The following is a 23,422-nucleotide window of genomic DNA, read 5'->3' on the forward strand; positions in this document are numbered from 1 at the left end:
AGGAACGTTGCCTACTTTTGTAACAGCACCTCCATGCCTTGATCAGTAATAGTATTCAATTGCTTAGCTATTTCTATGGCAGCAACACGCTGAAAACAGAAACGCAAATGTCTATACTGGAAAAAAGCGACACATACTGTAGAAATAGGATTTTTTTTAATTGACAGTTTCCATATTTTAGAGACCCCCACCAAAATTTTGCAAATGGTCTCTTCGGGGGAGCTCGTGCCTTATTCAGGGGAGCTAAGCTCCCCCTAGCTCCTCCGTAATTCGCACTACGTGTTACAGTACAGAAAGAGAAGAGGCCAAAACAGAGGAGAGGAACCCAAAACTCCTCAGTAAGGAGAAGAAAAACCTCTGGGGGTCCAAGGTCAACTGGCTGCCCAACCCCTCTGGGCATGTTAACATTATACAATTCAAAAAAAGTACTAAGTGTGGAGTATTAAACCTTCCATCATGTCCTTCTGTGTGACAGTACTCCATGCAGATCCCTGTAGACCAGCAAATTCTCCCTAAACGATGGCTATATTCGCGATGTCCCCCTTGGATCCGTGGCACCAACCGGACATCTGGGGAGAAGAATAGGATAGTTTGGTCAGAACAGAAGTATCTACCTGGCAGGCCAACACAGAGACACACAATGGCATGTACAGCAGCACCAGCAGCCATAACTCCAGCAGGCTATGATGTAAGGTGTGAGTAGGCTAGGCTGAAGTAATAGGTTTTCAGTCGGGATTTAAGTCCTGAGATTGACTTGGCATCCCATACGTAGGCTGGCAGATTGTTCCATAAACTAGGGGCCCTGTAGCTGAAGGCTTTACCTCCAGCTGTTATTTTATTAATATGTGGATTAAGAAGAAGACCTGCATTCTGTGATCTAAGTGGGCGACTTGGATTGTATACATTAATCAGCTCCATTAAACAGACAGGCACCTGACCTCTGAGAGCCTTATAAGTAAAAGAACTTTGAAGTCTACCCTGTACCTGACAGGAAGGCAATGGAGAGAGCTAACTATACAGTAGATGTGTTTGTACTTTCTACTCCTAGTAACAAATACACAAAACCGCGTTTTGAATTCGCTGTAAGGTGTTGAAAGTGCGATAGGTGCTCCCTGATAGTAGGGCATTATAGTAATCTAATCTGCTGTATACAAAGGCATGTATTAGTTTCTCTGTATCTTGAGTGGAGAGAAGATGCCTTAGTTTTGCAATGTTTCTTAACTGTAGGAAGCACACCTTCGATACTGCATTAACATGAGAGTTAAATGAGAGTCTTGTATCTAAGATGACGCCTAGATTACATGCCGAATCTTGGAGGCAAAAGAGTTGAGTGACAAAAGGTTTTCAAATAGTCTTTAATTCATTAATGCAATTAGCTAAAGTTACAATTGATGAGTTGGGTGATTAGTTACCTAACTCTTAGTAACCATTAGTCTAGTTACAATGACTCACCTAATCCAAACGTGGATTTGTGACAGATCAGTGAAATATTGTAAAAAGGTGGAGATGAGCGGTTTGCTCTGTTTCCATTGGTGTCTGTGGTGACTTGGTCGAGGCATGACTGCGCACAGCATCTAAAGAGGGGGCGGGGGCATGGGGAGGTCAGTCCTGCTGGGATTCACTTTCGGGATTTATATTGCACTCAAGCCAGAGGGCTAAATCTCTCCGTGCACTCCAGTCATCTTCTTACAATTATTACTTATTTTATTGTATTTGAAGTATTATATATTTAAGTCGGTGAACATTTTGTTTGAAGTATTACATATTTACTTATTTAATTCATGTTCATAAGTTTATTGTATTGTTTAAGTTCTGCAAAATAAAAATGTGCTTAAAATGTTCGACATGCACTTCAGTTCAATGTAAAATTTCAAAAATACCAAAGGAACAACACAGTAGCCAACCAACAGTTAATAATAACCTAATAGTTAACTCCAGGCAATAAAAAAGTTGTACTCCTTTTAAACCATGTTCTATTGAAATTATGAGAAAACTATCTATATCGTGATATATATCGTTACCGTGCAAAATTAAAATTATGCTGGGCAAACAATTTTTTTAAGTTTAAAAAAAGAAATTGAAAATATGATACTGTAGCGTTTTGGAGTTCACACAGGATAAAGGACTAGTGGGGAAGAGATGGCGAAACAAGCAACTGCTTTTATTCTCTCGTCAAAACAAAGACCAACACAGGATTTACACACACACATAAAGGGACCAATGGAACACGTACACAGTTTAGGGTGGTAACTCGTTAACAGAAGACTACACACGTACAAAGCTACACAGGACACTTTAACTAATATAACACAATTTACATAAACAGGGTCAGCTGCTGGTCATTGTGCTGACCCTCAGACTCTCCCAGGCTACAACTCCCAGCCTGCTTCGCGGTATCCTGAGTGCCTAGGTGCGCTTCCTCCTCACCACCGGGAGAGGGCGCTACACTGCCCCCACCTGAAGTGTCTGGCGTCCCGCTGACGTCGAACACCCCCTTCAGGCTGTCCTCATACTCGGCTAAAGGCTGTGGAACTCTGCGTGAGCGGCTGCTGCGCTGCGGTGGCGGCTGGCGGCCCACGGACGCCCCATTGTCAGCCGATTCAGACCCCAGCTGCTCCTCCGGATCCTCCCCGCGGGGCTCTTCCTCCCGAACCCGGTAGGAAGGTCTCGGTGCAGGACCACCACTCTCCCCCGTGTTCGCAACCGGACCCGGTAGCAGATCTCGGCCACCACCCCGAGGACCTCAGCGGGCCCCTCCTACGACGGCGCCAGCTTAGGTCTGAGGCCTTTGCGGCGGCGCGGGCTATACCCCCAAACCTAGTCCCTGGGCTGGAAGGCAGGCCCCCTGCAGCGCAGGTCGTAGTGCCGCTTCTGCCGGACTCCCGCCTGAATCAGGTGGGTCCGGGCAAAGCTGTGCACCTGCCGCAGGTCCCACTTGTAGTCCGGTCCAGCCGGCGGTGCCGAATCGTCTCCGGGCAGCGGGCCAAAGACCAGGTCCACCGGGGTTCGCATTTCCTGGCCCAGCATGAGCAAGGCCAGGTTGCACCCAGTAGATTCCTGGACCGTGGTCCGATACGCCCAGAGCGCAAGGTGGAGGTGGCCCCCACCCGCTTCATAGGAGCCCCCACCTGGTGTTGTTGGAGGGGGGCCCGAGAGCGCTTGGGGGGACCCTTCTGCGCCACGCACACTGCACACATTCGGCAGTACCGCTCCACGTCCCGGTGGCAGAGACCCCAATAAAAGTGGCCTCGGAAACGCTGCAGGGTTTTCTTACAGCCGAAATGCCCCACACCCGGCTGGCCGTGCACCGCTCAGAGCACAGCCCCGCGGAGCGACTGTGGCACCACCAGCTGCCACCGGATCTCGCCACTGGAGGGTACCCGCCACCCCTGGCACAGCACCCCGTCCCTTACCTCCAAGGCCTCCCACAGGGAGCAGAGGGCCTTGAGGGACTTTGGGTGCGGGGCAAGCTCCTCCGGCACAGGCCGCGCTCCTGCTGCCTTCCAGCGGAGCACCGGCCCCACATCAGGATCAGCTGCCTGTTGCTGCGCCAGGTCTGACAGGCCCACCCCCAGCGGCTCCTCCATGGCCATGGCCACAGCGCTCACCTCTGCCACGGTGTGGACGACCCCTTCACGCTGCTCCCGCCGGGCGCAGTAGCGGCAGTCCGCGGCCTCATGGTGTGCCGCGAGAGAGCGTCAGCATTGAGATGGCGAGATCCCGCACGGTGCGCGACAGTGAAGTCATACTCCTGCAGGACCTCTATCCATCGCGCCATCTGCCCCTCCGGCTCCTTAAAGTGGAGCAGCCAGGTGAGGGACACTTCATCGGTCCTCAACCAGAACTGGGTCCCGAACAGGTACGGCCTGAAGTGGCGGACCGCCGCCATCACCGCCAGTAGCTCGCGACGGGCAACTACACGCTCCCCATCTGGCCCCTCCTGCGCCAACAACACGCCCACCCTCAAGTCACTCACATCGGTATCCAGGATATACAGTAACCGCGGATCGGGGTAGGCCAGCACGGGGGCCCCCCCCAGGGCTTTGCGTAACCGGCCGAAAGCCGTCTCAAAGCCTGAGTCCCAGTCGAAATGGCGGCCCTTGTTGGTGAGGCGGTGCAGCGAGGCAGCGATGCTGGCAAAGTCCCGGACGAACCTCCAGTAGTACGAGGCCAACCCCAGAATGCTCCGCAGCTCCGCGGTGGTGTGAGGAGTCGGCCAACCCCTCACTGCGGTGAACTTACCTGGGTCTGTAGCCACCCCTCGCGGTCCAACAACATGTCCCAGGAAGGTCACCTCCCGCCGCAGGAGCTCGCACTTGCGGGGGTTGGGCCTCGGGCCAGCACGGCAGATGCAGGCAAGCACTGTCTGGAGGTTCATCAAGGCCTGGTTGAAACCCCGGGCATGAACCAGCAGGTCGTCCAGGTACAGCACACACTGGTTCCGGGGGACTGATGCCAGCTTCCTCTCCATCAGCCTTTCGAACGTCGACGGGGCATTGCACAGGCCAAAGGGCATGACAGTAAACTGCCAGGGGCCCTGTCCGATGGAAAAGGCCGTCTTCGGGCGAGCATCGGGAGCGAGCGGTACCTGCCACTAGCCGCAGCAGATGTCAAGGGAGCTGAACCAGGTCGACCCGGTGATGTATCCTCGGCAGGGGGCAGAAGTCTTTCAGGGTGACCTCGTTCAGCTTGCAGTAGTTCACGCAGAACCTCCACGAGCCATCTTTTTTTCGGACCAGTACAGCTGGCGCCGACCACGGGTTCGCGGAGGGCTCAGTCACCCCCACTGCGGACATCTCCTGGATCTTTTCCTCGGCGGCGGTCCACTTGGCGTGAGCCATGCATCCCGGTGGGATGTCGTGTTGGACGAGGGCAGTGCAGGTGCAGTCCTCACCTCTCGCTGCAAAGAGGTCCTCGTTCTGGGCGAGTACCGCCTGGAGCTGCTGCCGCTGGTCCCGATCGAGGCCCTCGCAGCTTCGCTGGTAGAGGTCCTCAACGGCGCGCCTTGCTTCCACGCAACGCTTGGCCCCCGCCGCCACCGCCGCCTTGTCTGTTCCCCCGGTGACTCAGGGGCAGGATCCGGCACTCTCGCTCCCCGGCTCACAGGCCTGGTCCACCCCGGCACCACTGCCTCTTTTTCCCCCAGCTCCGGCAAACCCGCGTCCCCCGGCCTTCGCCGGGCCTGCCCTCCACCAGGTGAAGTCGCTCTTCCTGCCACACCAACTCCTGCCGGGCCAAGTCCAAACTGGCCCCTGCCCGGTGCAGCATGTCCAGCCCCAGGATGCAGTCCTCCTGGATGGGTGTGAGGTAGCAGGGGTGGCGCACCATCGCTGCACCCAGACAGATGGCAAGCTGTCCCGTCACGGTCCTCATCCGCAGGCCGGAGGCCTCCCATCCTGGGGGGTTGGTACCCTCAGTGTCGGGGAGGACGCCCGGCCGGAGTAGGGTTACCGATGAGCCGGTGTCGAGCAGGGCCAGGCAGGGTTGGTCCTCGATTCGGTAGTGGAGGTACAGGCCCCGGCTACAGCGGGTATCCCTGGTGGGGGAGGAACACGACATCAGCGGCGACCGGGCCCAGTCGCTCTCCTGGTCGGCGCCGCCGCAGGGCCAGCCCTTCCTGCATCAGGTCTGGCGCCTCCTCCACGCCGAAGCGCAGCCGGAGAGCTGCTGCCAGCGCCGCGTATTCGCCTTGGTCCTCCTCCGGGACATCCACTTGCTCTTGCTCAGAGTAATCTCCAGCCCATCCAATGGACCACAAAAGTGCGTAACAAAGGCCCAAAGGACATCATGGCTGTTGAAGAAATGAATGGGGAAGTCAAGTTCTCCACCCACTTGCCTTACCCTAATAACCTCAGCAGGACAATGTTGGAGCCTCTTGAAAGTTTGTTGGTCCGGGCCGCGAGCTGGAACTGCGCCTTGTATGTCTCCCAAGGCGCTTCCCCATCGTAGTGACCAGGTCGCATCCACGCCGCGGGTGTAGGAACAGCTGGCCGGCTCCGGCAGGGAGGGCATCCCCTCTCTGGGGCACCCGCTGGGCGGCAGTAGCGAGCAGTCGCCCCAATTCTACCGACGGGACCACTACTGAGTAGCCCTAGTAAGGGCTGTGGCCACCTGTCGCACCCAGGAGTTGCTCAGGCTCCATGTATGCTCCAAGGAGCATACAAAGCGCTTCCCAAACCGAGTTTCGGTAAGTCGGACCACATCGCTCTCCTGTTGCTTCCTGAGTACAAACAGAAGCTGAAGACCTCCCCCATTGCGAACAGGTCAGTGCGTTGTTGGTCTGAGGAGGCGGAAAGCAAGTTAATAGACTGCTTTGATAGTACAGACTGGGACGCATTCAGAGCTCCCGACACAGATTTAAATGAGTATACGGACGCGGTCACCAGCTATATTAAATACTGCACCGACATTTGTGTACCAGAAATGAAAATTAGGTCATTTCCCAATCAGAAACCGTGGTTCAACAACGACATTCGCAATAAAATAAAAGATAGATCCATCGCGTTCAAATCGGGGGACAAAGAGCTGTACAAGAAATCACGGTATGCATTAGAGGAAGCCATAAAACGCGCCAAACGGAGCTACAGAGTATGGCTTGAAACGCAGTGCGCTGACACCCGGAGGCTGTGGCAGGGATTACAGTCAATCACAGGCTACTAGGGCTGCAGCCAGGAGATTGACACGAACAATGCATCCCTGCCTGACGAGCTGAACCATTTCTATGCCCGCTTTGATGCTCTGAACACGGGCAATGCTGAGAAGACCCCAAGTGTGCAGGGCGAGTTTTTTCTGAAACTCTCAGAGCAGGACGTGCAGAAGACTCTGAGCAGGGTGAAAATCCATAAGGCTGCAGGGCCTGATGGGATACCACCTCGAGTCCTAAGGACATGTGCAGCCCAGCTGACCACAGTGCTTACGGACATCTTTAACTCCTCCCTGTCACAGTCCATGGTCCCCACCTGCTTCAAAAAAACCACTATTGTTCCAACCCCCAAAAAGGCAAAAGTGACATGCCTGAATGATTACCTCCCAGTAGCATTAACATCTGTGGTGATGAAATGCCTTGAGAAGCTGGTGTTGTCACACATCAACTCCTCCATCACAGAGTCCCTGGACCCCTTGCAGTTCGCCTACCAGAACAACAGATCAGTGGATGATGCTGTCTCCCTGGCTCTGCATACAGCCTTGGAACACCTGGACACTAAGAACTCGTATGTGAGAATGCTGTTTGTGGACTACAGTTAAGCATTCAATTCCATCATACCCAGTCAACTGGTGACAAAGCTCAGGGGATTAGGTCTGTGCAACTCTGTCTGCAACTGGCTGCTGGACTTTCTTATCGAGAGACCACAGGTGGTGCGGATAGGCAATAATACATCAACACCACTCACCCTGAGCACTGGAACCCCACAAGGCTGCTGTCTGAGTCCAAGGTTGTACTCCCTATTTACTCACGACTGCACAGCAAGACACAGCAGCAACCGCATCATTAAGTTTGCCGATGACACCACTATAATAGGACTGATCAGTGATGATGACGAGTCCACTTACATGGATGAAGTTGTACAGCTGCTTAGGTGGTGTCATAGCAATAACCTGGACTTGAACATAAAGAAAACGAAAGAGCTAATAGTGGACTTTCGGAGACACAGGCCATACACTCACAGCCCACTCAGTATTGATGGAATGGAAGTGGAAACAGTCACCAGCTTTAGGTTTTTGGGAATTCACATCTCTAAAGATCTAACCTGGACTGTGAACACTGACTCTATCATGAAGAAGGCTCAGCAGCGCCTTTATTTCTTGAGGTGCCTCAAGCGATGGGGGATGCCAATACATGTGTTGGTGAACTTCTACCGCTGCACCATCGAGAGCGTCCTCACCAACGGGATCACCGTGTGGTATGGCAACACCTCTTCGCGAGAAAGAAAGGCACTGCAGAGAATGGTCAATATGGCCCAGAAGATCATCGGCTGCGGTCTCACCGAGATTAAACAGCTCTATGAGGACCGCTGCCGTGGTAGAATTCTGGCCATCACAGAGGACAGTCACCACCCCGGGCATGAGCTCTTCACCCCACTGCCCTCAGGCAAGAGATATAAGAGCATACGGACACTTACCACTAGATTCTTCAATAGCTTCTATCCACAAGCAGTGAGACTGGCGAACACATTTAGCCATCCCCCTCGGACCTCACCTACACCATCACCATCTACCTCTTTATGATTTCTTATCTATTGCACATCTCCAGTCATTGTTTACACGTCTGTATTGTTTACATTCAAACTGTCTACATGTTTACTTGCACATTGTCTATTGTTTGTTTGTACATTGTCTTGATGCACTGTTTGCACTTTGTCTTGTTTTTTACACTTGTTTTACAATCGAGAGACTTTCTGTAAGTAAGAATTCCATTGTACCAGTACCGGTTACATATGGCAATAAAGTTCAAGTTCAAGTTCAAGTTCATGTGTGCTGCCGGTGGGCTCGGTCTCTTTTAGGGTCAGCCAGCGCTTGACAGAATCAGCTAGTGTCTGCCACAGGTTGTCCATCCTGCCCGCTTCTGACACCAATGTAGCGTATACAGGTTCTCTCAGGACAAAGGACTAGTGGATAAGTAAACCTAAAACCGAACGCAGGATATGCATACACATGAGGAGACTGACGGAACACGTACACATCATTAGGGTCGTCCTTACTTAACAACAGGCTATACACTTATATAGCTACACAGGACTCTAAAACTACTATGACACTATTTACATATGCAGGGTCGGCTGCTGGTCATCGTGCCTGGAATAATCACAGAATAAGTCCGACTCACAACCCTCGCGCTCCCAGTGGACGACCTTCAGTGATGCATGCCTTCCCCATGTTTATATGGCGCACAGAACTACTTGCAGGCAGTTGACCAAATCAAAGTTGATATCTGTCGAGAGACTGATAGAGAAAATAGAGTACAAATAATATCCACTAAACGCAAGGCATTTGAACTCATCGAATTTGAACTCATCTGCACGTTTCATAAAAATGTCGGATAAAATCCACAAATAACCAAACAAGTCAAACACAAAAAAAAATCAGGTTCTGCAAAGTTACTGCTACCCCAAGAAACGTTTAACTGAAGAGTTAATGACAAAGATTAATTCTAAATCAAGTGCTGACCAAAGTGAGCACTTAGAATTCATCTTCGTCATGAACTGTCCAGTTGTGCAAATAAACTCTGCTGCCATATTGTGACTAAATAACATACAACGCAAAAGTTGTAACATTATTAGACACTAGATGGCAGCAGAGTTCATTGGCACAAGTGCTTGGTAGAGAATGCACATGGCTCAAAAAAAGAACGTGTTTATTAAACTGCATCACCATACCTTTTTGAAGGTGAAAAAACATCCATTAGTTTCTCACTCAATATATGAACAATCAGTCTAAAAGACAGTCTTGTACCAAAATGACAAAAATAAAAGTGCAATTTAACCTGAGACTTTTTAATTTCTTAAGTGAAATGATGAACATTCTATCATAAGTACACTCAAAACTCATATTATCATCTTATATGCTTATATACAGTGTATAAAGGTACAGACTTGGTCAGATGGCCTTTAAAAGCGTACTGTGAATAAGTATACCTTACCAAAAGTTTTGAATGGTGAAATATGCACATATTTCTTATCTGGGTAGTCTGTAGGTTGGCAGACTAAAATACTAAATTATGTCCATTACCCATATTATATTACATATTACTTTCCAAAATTTTGTTCATTTCACACCTGAAGTCAGGATAGCTATCATAATGAATAGACACTCTCAAATACCAGCCACATGTATGTGCCATAAGTCTTCTCTCAAATCCTTGCATATCAGTGAAGTCAATAGTTACAGTCTTGCCAAGAAAGAGATCTGAGCCTGTGTTTCCTTCCATCACACTCTCGCAGGTATGGTGTAATATGCTTTGATATTTCCTTTTCCTGTGCATTCATTGTGCAGGGAAACTTCAGTGACCGCATGCTTTTCCTTGCCGTTGGCTGCAAGTTTTCATACACAGCTTCCATTTTCTCAAGGGCTTTGCTGAGGGGAGCGAGTACACTTTCCCACTGTTCGATAACATAGTGTAAGCAGGCTCTTGAATAAGGGTTTTGTGAGCCAGTTCTTGCAGAATTTGTTCAATGTTGTGTGTACTTGGCATTCTTCAGCAGCTGTAGTTGTCCAAGATTTCCAGTAATTCATCTTGGCCAGAACTGTTGAAGTCTCTGCGACAACATTCCAAGGTATAACGGTCAGATTCTGAGACATACTTTAGAAAATTGTCAACAAGATCACTCTTCACATATCCAAGAGCTGTCTGTTCCAAGATTACAGGAGCAAGCTTGATGAGCAAATACTTTTCTTTCTGCCAACCAAAAGAAATAATTTTACCTATACTCTGCCACTTTTTCTTGCCATAGTCATGTCAGAGAAATGGTATCTTGGAAGTGCTGCCTGTTGTACATTGTTCATAGAATTCATGCCAGAATTCAGAGAGGCAATCTCTGAGAACGCCTCCTCATCATATCCATTCTCATATTGCCCATTTGATAGTAGAAGCTTTACTTGAATTTCTGATTGAGTATATGAAAGGTGTTCCTCAGTGAAATGTTCAATAAGCTCAGATAGTATTTGGCTGCGATGGACAACAAGAATTTTTTTGTCTGGTTCCCTGAGTTCTTGTGCCAGAGGCAAAGTGTCTTCTAGACTTTGTTCTCCCATCTCAGAGAGGTCTCCATTGAAAATTGTAATGATATTACTATCCTCCACATTTTCCCCAATAGTAGAACTTTGCAGAGCTAAACCGGAATCGTCTGTGACATCTGCAGGATAAAATTGTGCCACGTCATCACTGCCTAAGTTCAAATCATTTCCAGTATTTCCAACATAGATGACATCTAATGTTTCTAATTCCAATGGTGGATCAATTTGTGAGTCTGTAGAGGGAAACTCCTGTGTGTTTTCCTGTGAGGGACCTGCAGTGTTTGATTCTTGCTGTGTCTCCACACCACCATTGTCATGTTTCTTTTTGGTTGACTGATAGAACCTCATGACAGTTAACTTTGAGGCTTCATATAGAGCTCCCACTGTACTGTCCTCATCTAAGGAAACTTCTTGGTCATTTGTCAGATCCACCTCAAACTCAGAAATATTTCCATGTGCATTCTTTCCATCTGGGAAAAACAAACTTATTGCCTCCGCTATGAGGTCTTTTTTTTCCAGTGCTTTGAAACACTTAAGTTTCGTGTTCCACCACACTTTTTGGTTCTCACCTGGATAAAGCCTCCTTTTCCTTCCTCATACAGCATCCAGCCCAACTCCACTTTCCTTACTTTCCTCTCTGTGTTCACCTCTTGATGAGGAGTGATATTTTCTGGATGCTTATGCTTTTTTCTTTTATTCAGTTTTGACTTCAGTCTATCAAAAAGCTTTGATTTCCTACTGTTGGGCTGTTTTTCGTGTCTCCTACAATATCCCATCACTGCCAAACTGCCTCCATAAGACGGCAAATAATTCCTCATCTGTTCATCTGTCATTAACATCAGGACACTGGCATCAATCTAAAAATGAATAGTGTATTACCAATTTTCAGTTTCAAAATATCATACTTAAAGCATCATTTTATGTGGATCAATATGCTGATACTGGTTTAAGGAAAAAGTCCATTCGGGATTGTTGAGGTATAAAGTGAAAATATCTACTATACATGAAAATATCAATATACTGTACAGTACTGTGCAGAAGTCAGAGACCACCCTTGCATTTATTTAATTTCCAGTTAAAACAGCCATTCAGTGCAAATTATTTAGTTTTTGGTGTCAGAAAATAATGCAAGAAACATATTTGACAGAAAAGTACACTAAATATACAGTAACATCAAATCAATCAGTATTTAGTTTGTCCACTCTTTACTTTTGTGCACCCTTTTGGCACTTTAAGTCTTCCATCCTTCCACTCAAACAAGTTACAGCTGTGTCCTCCCAACACAAGTTGATCCCAAAACTGTCACTGACATTATATTAGAACACTTTCCATTAAAAGTGACACTAACATTGGGTAGACACTAACATTGGACACTAACTACCCAAACACACCACAGCTGTCTTGCACATATCTTTGTCATGTGCATCTGAAATGGCTAGAGGCGATATTTCTGATAATATTAAGATAATTCACTTGCGTTAGGAAAATATAAGTCAAAGGAAAATAAGTGAAAAACAAGAGTTTCCAAAACTGGAGTTAAAAATTACTACAATATATAGAGAAAATGGGACTCGTGCAAGGCCTGGTAGACATCACCATCACATAGACAGAAGTGAACGTTTTTATCACTCCTGCATCAGATCTGAAAAAAATCCACAAGTGTTTCTGTCAATACTTCCATTGTAAGAAGACAACACAATGCAATGGGTCTGAAGGGGTGTGTAGCTGTCAAAAAGTCAGTATTTGAAAAAGAAATAGAAGAGAAGAAAATTTGCCCTAGAACACCAAAACTGGACACTTGAGGTAAGTAAGGCTTTATGGACGATGAGTCATTGAGTGGATTTGGATTTGGATCGGCAGAAGCAGAAAATACAACCAACTTCTAAGACTGAACTTTGGAGGTGTTTACAAGAAGCATGAACGAATATCCCAGTGGATTTATTTGAAAAACTCAAAGAAGGTCTCCTGTAAATAATGGAAGCTGTAATAAAGGCAGAAGGTGGACACACTAAACAATGAAAGATCTGACGTTATATTTAGATGTGGATGCTTTTGTGTAATTTTGTGTTAAATATGTTTCCTGGAATAATTTCTGACATTGAAAAATAAATTAATTGCACTTAATGGCCGTTTTGACGGGAAATTAAATAAACGAAAGGGTGGTCTCTGACTTTTCACAGTACTGAAAGTGCTCTTAATATCTACAGTAGGTCAGTGGGAGTTAGTTACAATAAACATGAACACATCCATTCTGTTAACTACCTTTACTTCCTTCATTTTTCCGATAGTGGACTCTGGAATGTCCCTCTCCCTGAGGAAATCAATAAGATCCTCCATCCTGCAATTGTGGCCTAGGAAGCACACATGGGACAGTGGTGCAGCATTGATTAGTTAGCATAGTGTAATTACCTAGCCTCCTGTTTGCCCAGACTCCAACAGTATGCATTATAGTACATTTAGAAGTAGTCCAGGACAGGCAATGATGACCAACACTCCCCACAAATTTGCATTCATGTTACTGTGCTGAAATAGCTGCTGGTAAAGTGTTTGCAGGAGCTGCCTTGTACACACAGACGAAACCCCCACAAGAGTACAGGCCTACTGTTAGTTTTGACTCATTAATTAGGTCGCACTTGAAAAGGTTAAATTGCTCAACCAAAGTAGCTCTTGCATATGTTTTTTTTAAACTTAGCTACGTTAGTCTATGTACAGTTTACACAGATGTTATTTAAGTCTGTGAAATGTATGAAGATATCAGTAGAATGTGGCACTGTACCTGGACTGAATTGTGAACAGTGGATTTCCTATGCCAGATGAGCAACCTACTGTACTTTCATTGCTGGCGCCAGAATTGACGTCAAAACTGTGAGACTTGAAGTCGGAATTCTGAGGTACCATAGCTCGTTTTTTTTTACTCCCTGGCGGAAACGGGCTTCCTGTGGTGTGAAACAGATCAGCGGGTCCGTGTTCCCAGTCAGGCTGGAGAACAGCGCCCCGCCCACTGCGCTCCGTCACGGAGGGGGCGGAGCCTAGCAGCACAGACTGAGCGCTAATGGCACTGATCGCATCTGCATTCATAACTTAGTGTTTAAAATGAATCTTCTTCATCCTAGCGTTAATACCGCATCGGCAGGGTCCGCTTGTCGGCACGCCCGTCTCCATTTGGCGCGGTCATAGGTGTCCTCCGGGGTGACGTTCACTTTCCGCATGTCTTCAGTGATCTGATCCATCCAGCCAGCTCTCACAAGCAATGGAGGCCGTATGTGTTACAATACGCTTTTAATTGTCTTTAATGATTTATACATTTTGGAAAGGTTTCATCTATACAAAACAGTTAAAATAAATTATAAATTTAATCATTATTATACATAATATGAGGTATGAACGATAAATATAGTCATGAATATTAAAATTGCGTTGGAGTCAATTGTTGCTCTTTTTTCCATATCTTGTAAAAAGTGATAATTTACAAGACTTTGGTCAAATGTGCATTTGATCTGACAAACTAAAATCAAAATATCACAAAATGAAAGTAAACAAGTAAATTATAAAAAATAAATTTGGCGCTAGTAAAATAAAATATATCAAATTAAAGTTCTAAAATAATGAGAAATGAAATGTAAAATATACTAAGAAATTTTCCTTTACCCATCAGCAGCAAAGGCCTGAGCAACGGGCTGCTGGTTCTGCAGAAGCACTCTGTTGCTCCTGAGGAGCTGCACATGGCCCATGTGAGAGGGGAGCTGTGAAAGAGCCCGGGGAGCTTCTTTCACAGCTCCAGCAGTAAAGAGGCATCGCAGAGCCGTGGCAAAACTGAGAAAATTGCCATATGAACCTTACAAGGAGATGCTCTTACTGCCACAGTATGTTCTTTCCTAGCTCTAAGGATGTCATAGGAGGAGTCACCCTGGGCTCTGTTATAGGTCCCTATGTTAATGATCAGTAATATATCCTCATTCAGGGCCTGGAGGTGGTACAGGTGCTGGTGGGCACTGCGTGTTGTGCCAGGGTGCAGCCACACCTGTTCTGCTGGCATCAGTGTTTCCAGGCCCCACAACATAGAGTCGCTGAGGACATGCACTTTCTTTGGACCTGATGGGGAAAAAAGGCATTATCACAGGCATTGCATGGCTACATCATAAGATAAATCTTAAAAGTATATAAACTGTACCTGAACAACATACATATCCAACGAATAACAATGAATAACAGTGTAAAAATCATAACTCACAAGTAACTATAGACAGTGCTGGAAACCAGTTATCACAAGGCACGGGGAAGTTATTTGCATCAGCAGTTATATATAGAGCAGTAATTTCGTATTGCTGGGTCCAGGGATCAACTTTTCTCCAGCCTCCCTGGCGCATCAGCATCAGCTACAAGATGTTTTCCTTTTCGTATTCCTCAAAATTATCTGCATCTGATACACAGTGTAACATTAGCAACTGCCCGAACTTAAGAAACCTAAGCAACAATCCTCACCTCATTATACATGTGATCATCTAACAGTGGATAATCAATTAAAGCCACTAACGTCATCATCACCCTCCTCTACACAATCCACAACAAACAAGTCTCCTGTTCTATTTACACAGACTGCCCTGCCTGGCCACCAACATTCACTCCCATCTTCACTGCTCACAAATGTGCTCCATTTTCTTGCCTACAAAGTCCTCTGCACTAACAGGAAGCAATTCTAAATAACTATTCATATAATCTTTCCACAAAGCAAACCACCACATTTTTCTAAATCCATCATCATCTTCTTCTTCTTCTTCACAGCCTTAGTCCCAGACTGTCCTGGGGTCAGCTGCTTTGGTTGCTCTTCTCCACTTGTCTCTGTCGAGCACATCTTCCTCACTCACTTCACATACCTCCATATCTTTTCTCACACAATCTATCCATCTCTTTCTAGGCCTGCCTCTTCCCCTGTTACCTTCCACCTCAAATTCCATTACCCTCTTTTTTACTTCCTCAACGTCCCTCCTCATGATATGTCCATACCACCGTAACCTCGCCTCTCGCATCTTCTCAACTACATCCACCACCCTACATCGTCTACGGATTTCTTCATTTCTGATCTTATCCTTCATTGAAATCTGCAGAATCCATCTCAACATCCTCATTTCAGTTCTTCTCATCAAGTTCTCTTCCCTCTTTCCAACTGCCAAGTATTCAGCTCCATATAGTAGTACAGGTCTAATCACAGTCTTGTACATTTTGCACTTTCTAGGAATTTTCCTGTCACAGATTATTCCAATTATTTCCCACCACTTGTTCCATCCAGCTTTCACTCTTTGTTTTACTGCCTCCAGTGTTTCTCCTCCCTTTACCAGTTTTGATCCAAGGTATTTAAAGCCATCAACCTGTTTCAGTTTTCCTCCATTTGTCTCCTCAACATTGGTCATAGTATCTCCTCTTCTCTCCATTACCATTATTTCTGATTTTTCTGCATTCATTTTCAGTCCACCCTTTTCCAGACTCCCCTGCCATTTGAACACTTTCTCCTGTAGTTCTACTTCTGAATCTGCCATCAGTGCCACATCATCAGCAAAGATGAGTTCCCAAGGCACTTCTGTTCTTACCTCCTCTGTCAGTGTGTCAATAATGTTTATAAAAAGGAAAGGACTTAGTGCTGATCCTTGGTGTACTCCAACTGTGATTTCAAACTCTTTTGTCTCTCCCCGTTGTGTGACCACCTTCGTAGTTGCATCTCTATAGGTTGCTTGAACTAACTTCACCATGCTTTCTGGTACTCCTTTCTTCCTCAAGCACCAATACACCACCTCTCTGGGCACACAGTCATATGCCTTCTCCAAGTCCAGAAAGGCCACATACAGCTTTTTCCCTTTCTCAAGTGTCTTCTCCTGTAACTGTCTCATCACAAAAATGGCATCTGTTGTGCTTTTCCCCGCTGAGAATGCAAATTGTGAGTTGTGGATCCTGACTATCTTCCTGAGTCTCTTGTCCAGAATTTTTTCCAGGATTTTCAATCCACGTTCCAGAAGTTGTATTCCTCTATAGTTTTTACACTCCATTGGGTCTCCTTTCTCCTTGTAGATGGTAACCATACTGCTTTTTGTCCATTCTTCTGGAATTCTCTCTTCCTTTGCAATATTGTTTAGCAATCTCGTCAGCCAATGAATCCCCTCTTCATCGAGGTTCTTAAAGTGTTCTGCTGCTATTCCTGATGGTCCAGTTGCTTTGCCCACTTTCATCTCTTTGATAGCTTCTGTCACTTCCTTTACTGAAATTTCTTGGATTGGTCCACACACTATTTCTGCCTCCACTAGGTTCTCCCTCTCATTTTCTACATTTAACAGATTTTTGAAGTACTCCAGCCATCTTTGCTTGATCTGTTCTTCTTTAATCAAGACTCTGCCTTCTCCATCCTTGAGTACTGCCACCCGGATAATATCTTTTTTCTGTCTCGCTCTATGTTTAGCAATCTTGTAGATTTGGTCCTCTCCTTCCTTTGTTTCAAGTCTCTCATACCATTCTTTCCAGGCTCTTTCCTTTGGTCTTGCTACACTTCTTTTTGCTACCTTCTTTAGTCTCTTATATTCTTGTAATTCTCCAGTGCCATCTTTCAGTGCCTTGTGTACTTTTTTCTTTTCCTTCGGTGTTTCCTGAACTTCCATATCCCACCACCACTCTTCATTTTCCCTCGGTCTGCCTCCTCTTGTCTTTCCACAAACCCTGGTAGCAGCCTCTTCTAGGATGTGGCTCATCTCAGTCCACTCTTCTTCAACTGAAGGCTCCTCTATTTCCTCTGTGTTGTTTTTCATTTCTCTCACCAGCTTGTTGAAATCTACTTTGTTTTCTCTCAGTTTCCACACTTTTGTTCGTGCTGGGTGTTTTCTCTGCTTTATTCTTCGCTCCTTCAATATTGTGATTTCCATCACCAGTAGCCTGTGTTGTCTGGTAACAGCCTCATAGGGCAGGACTTTAGCATCTTGGACTTTCGCTCTATCAATTCTTCTCACTAATATGTAGTCTATTTGGGTATGGCCTCCACTCCTGTATGTCACCTTTTGCTCATAATTCTTCGTGAACCCTGTGTTCACTGCAAACAATTCAAGAGCTTGGAGTGTTTCTAGTAGCCTTCCTCCTTCTTCATTTCTCTCTCCTAGCCCTCTCTGACATGTTCATCTGGATAATCTGGGCATTTCTCTCCTAAATGCGCATTGAAGTCTCCTTCAATTACCACCATTTCATTTCCTGGGATTCTGCTAACCACTTCTTCGAGATCTTCCAAGAAACTATCCTTTTCCTCCTGTGGTCTTCCTACCTGTGGTGCATATACAGAGATGATATTCCACAACCCGCCCTCAAAAGCCACCTGTACATTGATAGTCCTGTCTGAGTGTCTAACCACCCTCACTATCTTGTCTGCTAGGTCTTTGCACACTATCACACCCACTCCATTCATTTTTGTACTCTTTCCAGCGTATAGAATCTTGTATCCCGCTCCTAGGTGTCTTGAGCTGTTTCCTTTCCACTTGGTTTCTTGCACACACAAGATCTCCACTTTTTTCCTTGCCATAGTTTCAACCAATTCTCTCCCTCTCCCTGTCATGGTACCAACATTCCAACTCCCCACTCTCATTGACTTAACATTCCTTCCAGGCCCCTTCACCTTGTTTCTTTTCTGTAGCCCCCACTCTACAGTTTTCCCCACAGTAGCATAATTTCCATTAGTACCCTGTTGGGACACAGCACTAATGGCGGCCGTTGTTAACCCGGGCCCCGACCGATCCGCTATGTGCTTTGTGTTCTTTGCAACCATGGTTTTGGCAAGATGGTTTTACGTCGGATGCCCTTCCTGACACAACCCTTTTAGTCGCCTCTTGCGACAGGCAGGGATACCCAGGAGGTATTCTGATCCCCCTCCCGAGGGAATTCTAAATCCATCATATTTATTTAAAAACATACTCCTGGCCATCTAGTCTCATTTCAACGACTGTGCCCTTGTACCACACCTTCCTGTCTTTCTCATCAAAAGCAGGTCTAACTCTCTTTCCTAACAAGTGTTCTGGTTTAATTAACATAAGAATTCTTAATCTTTTCTTTGTAGAAACTTGTCTCGCTTCTACCACAAGATATTTACAAAAACTTTCCCCTGGCAATCTGTCGACCTGAATACCTACAGTACCAATTTATCCAAAACTATTCTGACTATCTTAGAAGCCTTTCGTGCACGAACGCCCATGTTTGCTACTAAATCCATATAAGCCTCTCTTACAGCATCACTATACTTTCCTTTTTCACACGTGCTAATATTGTGACTCACTCTCCTGTCTGTCTCTGTTTTCAAGCCTTCATATTCTCCCTGCCAGAACTGCACCTGCTCATTCAGGTCCCTCTCCCCATGTGCTAAATCTCCTTCAGAATCGCATTTTCTTTTGTAATACGCAACCTTCTGTGATTCCTTTTTTTATATATATCTAATCTTTTGCAACTGTTCCTGCAATTCATCAGTACTCTTCTCTAGTTGTGCATTTTCCTTCTCTAACTCACTTCTCTGCAGTTCATTCAAAATGACTGCCTGCTCACATTCCACAACTTTTTGCTCAAACACAGTAATACAGTAAAGCAACAAAAATGTCAATTTATGCTTGAAAAAGAAATAGAAATTAGGAAGGTCGTAATAGAATGAAAACAATAAAACTGAATAAAAAAGAAAGATAAATAGAAAGAACAGAGAACCATTTTAACTAAAAGCTAAATTAAAAAGATGTTTTCAAGTGGTTTTTAAAACAATGTACCGAGCTTGACTACCTGATAAAAAGTGGTAGTGAGTTCCATAATTTAGAAACATAAAAACAAAAAGCAGCCTCTCCACTCTTTCTGTATTTCACATGTGGTATCTGCAGAAGGCCAGTATTTTCAGATCTCAGGTCATGTATAGGAACATATAAAGACAGACATTCAGTAAGATACATAGGTGCTAGGCCGTTTAGAGCTTTAAAAGCAAGTAAAAGAACTTTAAAATCTATCCTGGAAAATACAGTCAACCAGTGAGGATCTTTCAAAACAGGAGTGATATGTGTTCTCTTTCTTGTTTTTGTTAGGATCTGTGCTGCTGCATTTTGAACAAGTTGGGATTTCTTGTTTTCTTGGGAAGCCCACTAAACAGAGCAATACAATAATCGATTTTACTGGTAACAAATGCATGGACACATTTAACACATGAAGCAAAAGAGCCCAATTTATCCTGCAAGAGTTCTTTCTGAATTTTAGTACCCAATATCAATATTTCAGTCTTGTCTTGATTAACTGTAGAAAATGTTGGGACATCTACTGAGAAATATCTAACACACAGCCGATTAGTCTGTTGACGGAGTTTTGATCTTCAGATGGAATAGAGATATACAGTTGTATATCATCGGCATAGCTATGAAATTGATCCCTTGGTTCCTAATTACATGACCTAAAGGTAACATATACAGTATAGTGAAAGGGCAGAGGTCCTAAAATGGAACCCTGTGGAACTCCACAAGAAATGTCAAAATGTTTTGATGATTGATTTCCCAGAGCATCAAAAAACTGTCTATTCTTTAAATAAGATTTAAGGCATTCTAAAACCATCCCTGAAAGACCTACCCAGTTTTCAAGTCGGTTGATCAGAATCTTGTGATCAACTGTATCGAAAGCTACACTGAGATCAAGTAAAACCAAATTATGTTTATCGGCACTCAGTCTCAGGTCATTCATAACAAGGACCAATGCCGTCTCTGTACTATGGTTAGAACGAAAACCTGACTGAAATTTCTCAAAATAAAAAGTTAGAGACCAGATATTCTTTTAATCGAATAAAAACAACTTTCTCCAAAATTTTCTTAAAAAAGGAAAATTTGAAATAGGTCTAAAATTGCTAACAACAGCAGTATCCATATTAGTCTTTTTTAGTAGAGGCTTCACCAAGGCAGTCTTGAAACCTCCTGCTGACAGAGAGCAATTTACAATAGTAAAAACATTATCTTGCACACAATCAAAAACCTTCTTAAAAAGAGTTGTAGGAACAGGGTCAAGATCACATGTGGAAGATGTCTGTAACGGTTTTAAGTGTCTGAAGATTAATAACAGAGAAAGACGTCATAACAGAACTAGGTGGCTGATCAGGACAATCGCGGAGACTCGTCGTGGTTGTCTGAGCTATATTCTGTCTAATCAAAGTTATTTTATCTTGGAAATGAATTGCAAACATCTTCACATTTTGTAGAAGATACATCATAAGAAATATTACGAGAAAAAGTAGGGTTTATTAAACTGTCTATAGTGGAAAAGAAGTACTTTAGTATTATCTTTGTGTTTGTTAATTACATTAGAGAAGTACAACTGTCTTGCCCTTTTTATGGAAGTATTGTCGGTGGAAATCTGTTCTCTCAGAATGTCATAATGAACCTGCAGTTTAGGTTTTCTCAATAAGCGCTCTGATTTGCGACAATTTCTCTTAAGCTGAAGTATCTCCTCATTCATCTTATGAGTGAGTGTGATTTTCTTAAGTTTCCTTAAGTTTCAGAGCATGAACCAGATCGTTGCAAGAGGGAGATGACACTGTGCATGAAACGTTATTTAAAAAGTTTTTAAACTTCTCGGCTGTTGTTTAGTTTATGTAGCGTTTCTTAACATAAGATTCATATACTGTACATTCTTCCTGACTTGTAAATTAACTTGAAAGAATACACAAAGATGGTCACATATCAGTACATCAGATATTAGTAATAGACATTTAATTTTCATTATAAAAATAAGATTTACTGTGTGTTAGATACATGGCACATTAAGGACTCACTGTGCCACGTGGCATTTAAGCAGAGTAATGCTGTCCTGCACCTGAACATCTGCAAATATGAAAAGGTGTTGGGCAATACCTTTCGATCTGCTGCAGTGCTCTTTGTGGCAGCCTAAGCATTCCGAGTGACTGGACCTGCAAGAGCTGATTATTAAAGGTGACGTCTTGGCAAGGTGACGGAAGCCTGTCAAAGGTTCTTCATGCGCCGCCCAGCTTTCCAATAGAATTTCAAAGGGGAACTGCAGTCCCAGTTTCTCAGACCGGTTAGTAAATCTCTGTAGCAAAATGAATAGATTATCGGCATAAAAAACATTGACAAATATCAAATTAACCACAAAATCATGAACGTTTTGAAAGTTCTGTAAGTCGCCATATTGTCACAAACCCCTGTTCTCTCCACGGGGAGAGCGAGAGTTCGTATGAATTGTGCCGTGAAGCGGCCCTTCCTGCTCACTAGTCACTAAAATGATACATGTATTGTGATGTACGAGTGAATACATACAGGTTGTGCTGCAGGCATTTGACCACAGAAACTTTCCAGTATGATCTGCATTCAGAATTAACAAGTAACTTCAATTTATCAGCAAGACTGTCTTGATGTTGAGAGCAATATTTCTGTTGGATTAAAAGAGACATACTCACAAGCCTGCTATTTTGCAATGAATTGCAGACGTTGGGCATTCCTGGAAATTTTGTCTATTTTGTGATGTACACAGTAACTTGTAAAGCCTCCAGTTTACATCTGACATTTATTGTGGTTTGAAATACACTCATCAATGCTGATAGTTTCTAAGCTCTAAATATAAAAATGTGTTACTGTTCCCCTTTAAAGGAATACCAGAGATCGATGGTATAATGTTTACTTTCCATTCATATGTTGTCAGTTTCTAGAATAACATATCTCAGCAGTCAGTGACTTTCTGAAGAAGGTAGAACATGCTTCTCTTGGGAAAAGTACTTTGAAAATCTTCCCATCTGTCCTCATACTCCCTGTATGAGGACAGATGGGGAGATTTTCAAAGATACTCCTTGTCTGTCCATCAGTTGTGTAGAAAGAAATCGCTCAGAGAATTCTGGTTTTCATGGCTGTAGAAGCAGTAGAAGCCCTGAGTCTGTGTGCGGAGTGGGAACAGATCACCTCACCTCTCTCTCTGCAGGATTCTCAAATTGAACTTCCTGTAGACTGTCCTGAAGCGCATCTCTCACAGTCTCCTTTTGAGAGATGTTCTGGGCAACTGCACCAATACACTGGTACAGGAAGGCCTGTGACACCGGAGAAGAGGACAGTGAGCACTGAGCTCAGGAGGCTGCTCTGTACAGCTGCACTGAGAGGACATGTTACATGAGAGGAGATGCAGCCATTCAAAATGCGCGGGCGATACCGCATTATTTTGCGGTACGCTGTACGCAGTCTACCGCAAGCTACCGGTAAATACCGCGAGTTACCGTAAATTCTCCTATAATACGACAAGCAAAATAATAGTATCCGGAATTTCCGCAAGGTGGAGCTAATAAAGCTCAACCTCTCATGTTTGAGCTGTGGCCATCAAAGTCTTTAACGAAGATATTACTAATAGTATTAATAATGAATGACCTTGGACAAGCTGTAAGTGTAAACTCAAAGTATTGCCCTGGTCAACATTCTTTTTTTCATTGACCATCTTTGTAAAAGTAACACCACAGCATTTCGCAATCACGCATTTGTTTCCAATCATGCAAAGTACAGTGATTCACCATGCCTTTCACATGCTCATAAAAGAGATTGATTTCGGAACATAAACATATTACCGTATGCAAACTGTACTGTATACAGTATGTATATGTATATTTAATGTCTTAACTGTGCCCGTTTAAGTATTGACTATTCATATCTAATTTTACCACTGAAGGGAA

At 44.7% G+C, this 23,422-nt stretch overlaps 2 pseudogenes; both read right to left on the reverse strand.

Moving 5' to 3' along the window:
* Positions 1–5,521: 5,521 nt before the first annotated feature.
* Positions 5,522–10,749, reverse strand: LOC148815436 (uncharacterized; annotated as a pseudogene).
* Positions 10,750–10,786: 37 nt separating this feature from the next.
* On the reverse strand, positions 10,787–13,068 carry LOC148815437 (uncharacterized; annotated as a pseudogene).
* Positions 13,069–23,422: the final 10,354 nt, after the last annotated feature.

Source organism: Atractosteus spatula, chromosome 25 (assembly GCF_055471065.1).
Source record: "Atractosteus spatula isolate fAtrSpa1 chromosome 25, fAtrSpa1.hap1, whole genome shotgun sequence".
Classification (NCBI taxonomy): domain Eukaryota; kingdom Metazoa; phylum Chordata; class Actinopteri; order Semionotiformes; family Lepisosteidae; genus Atractosteus; species Atractosteus spatula.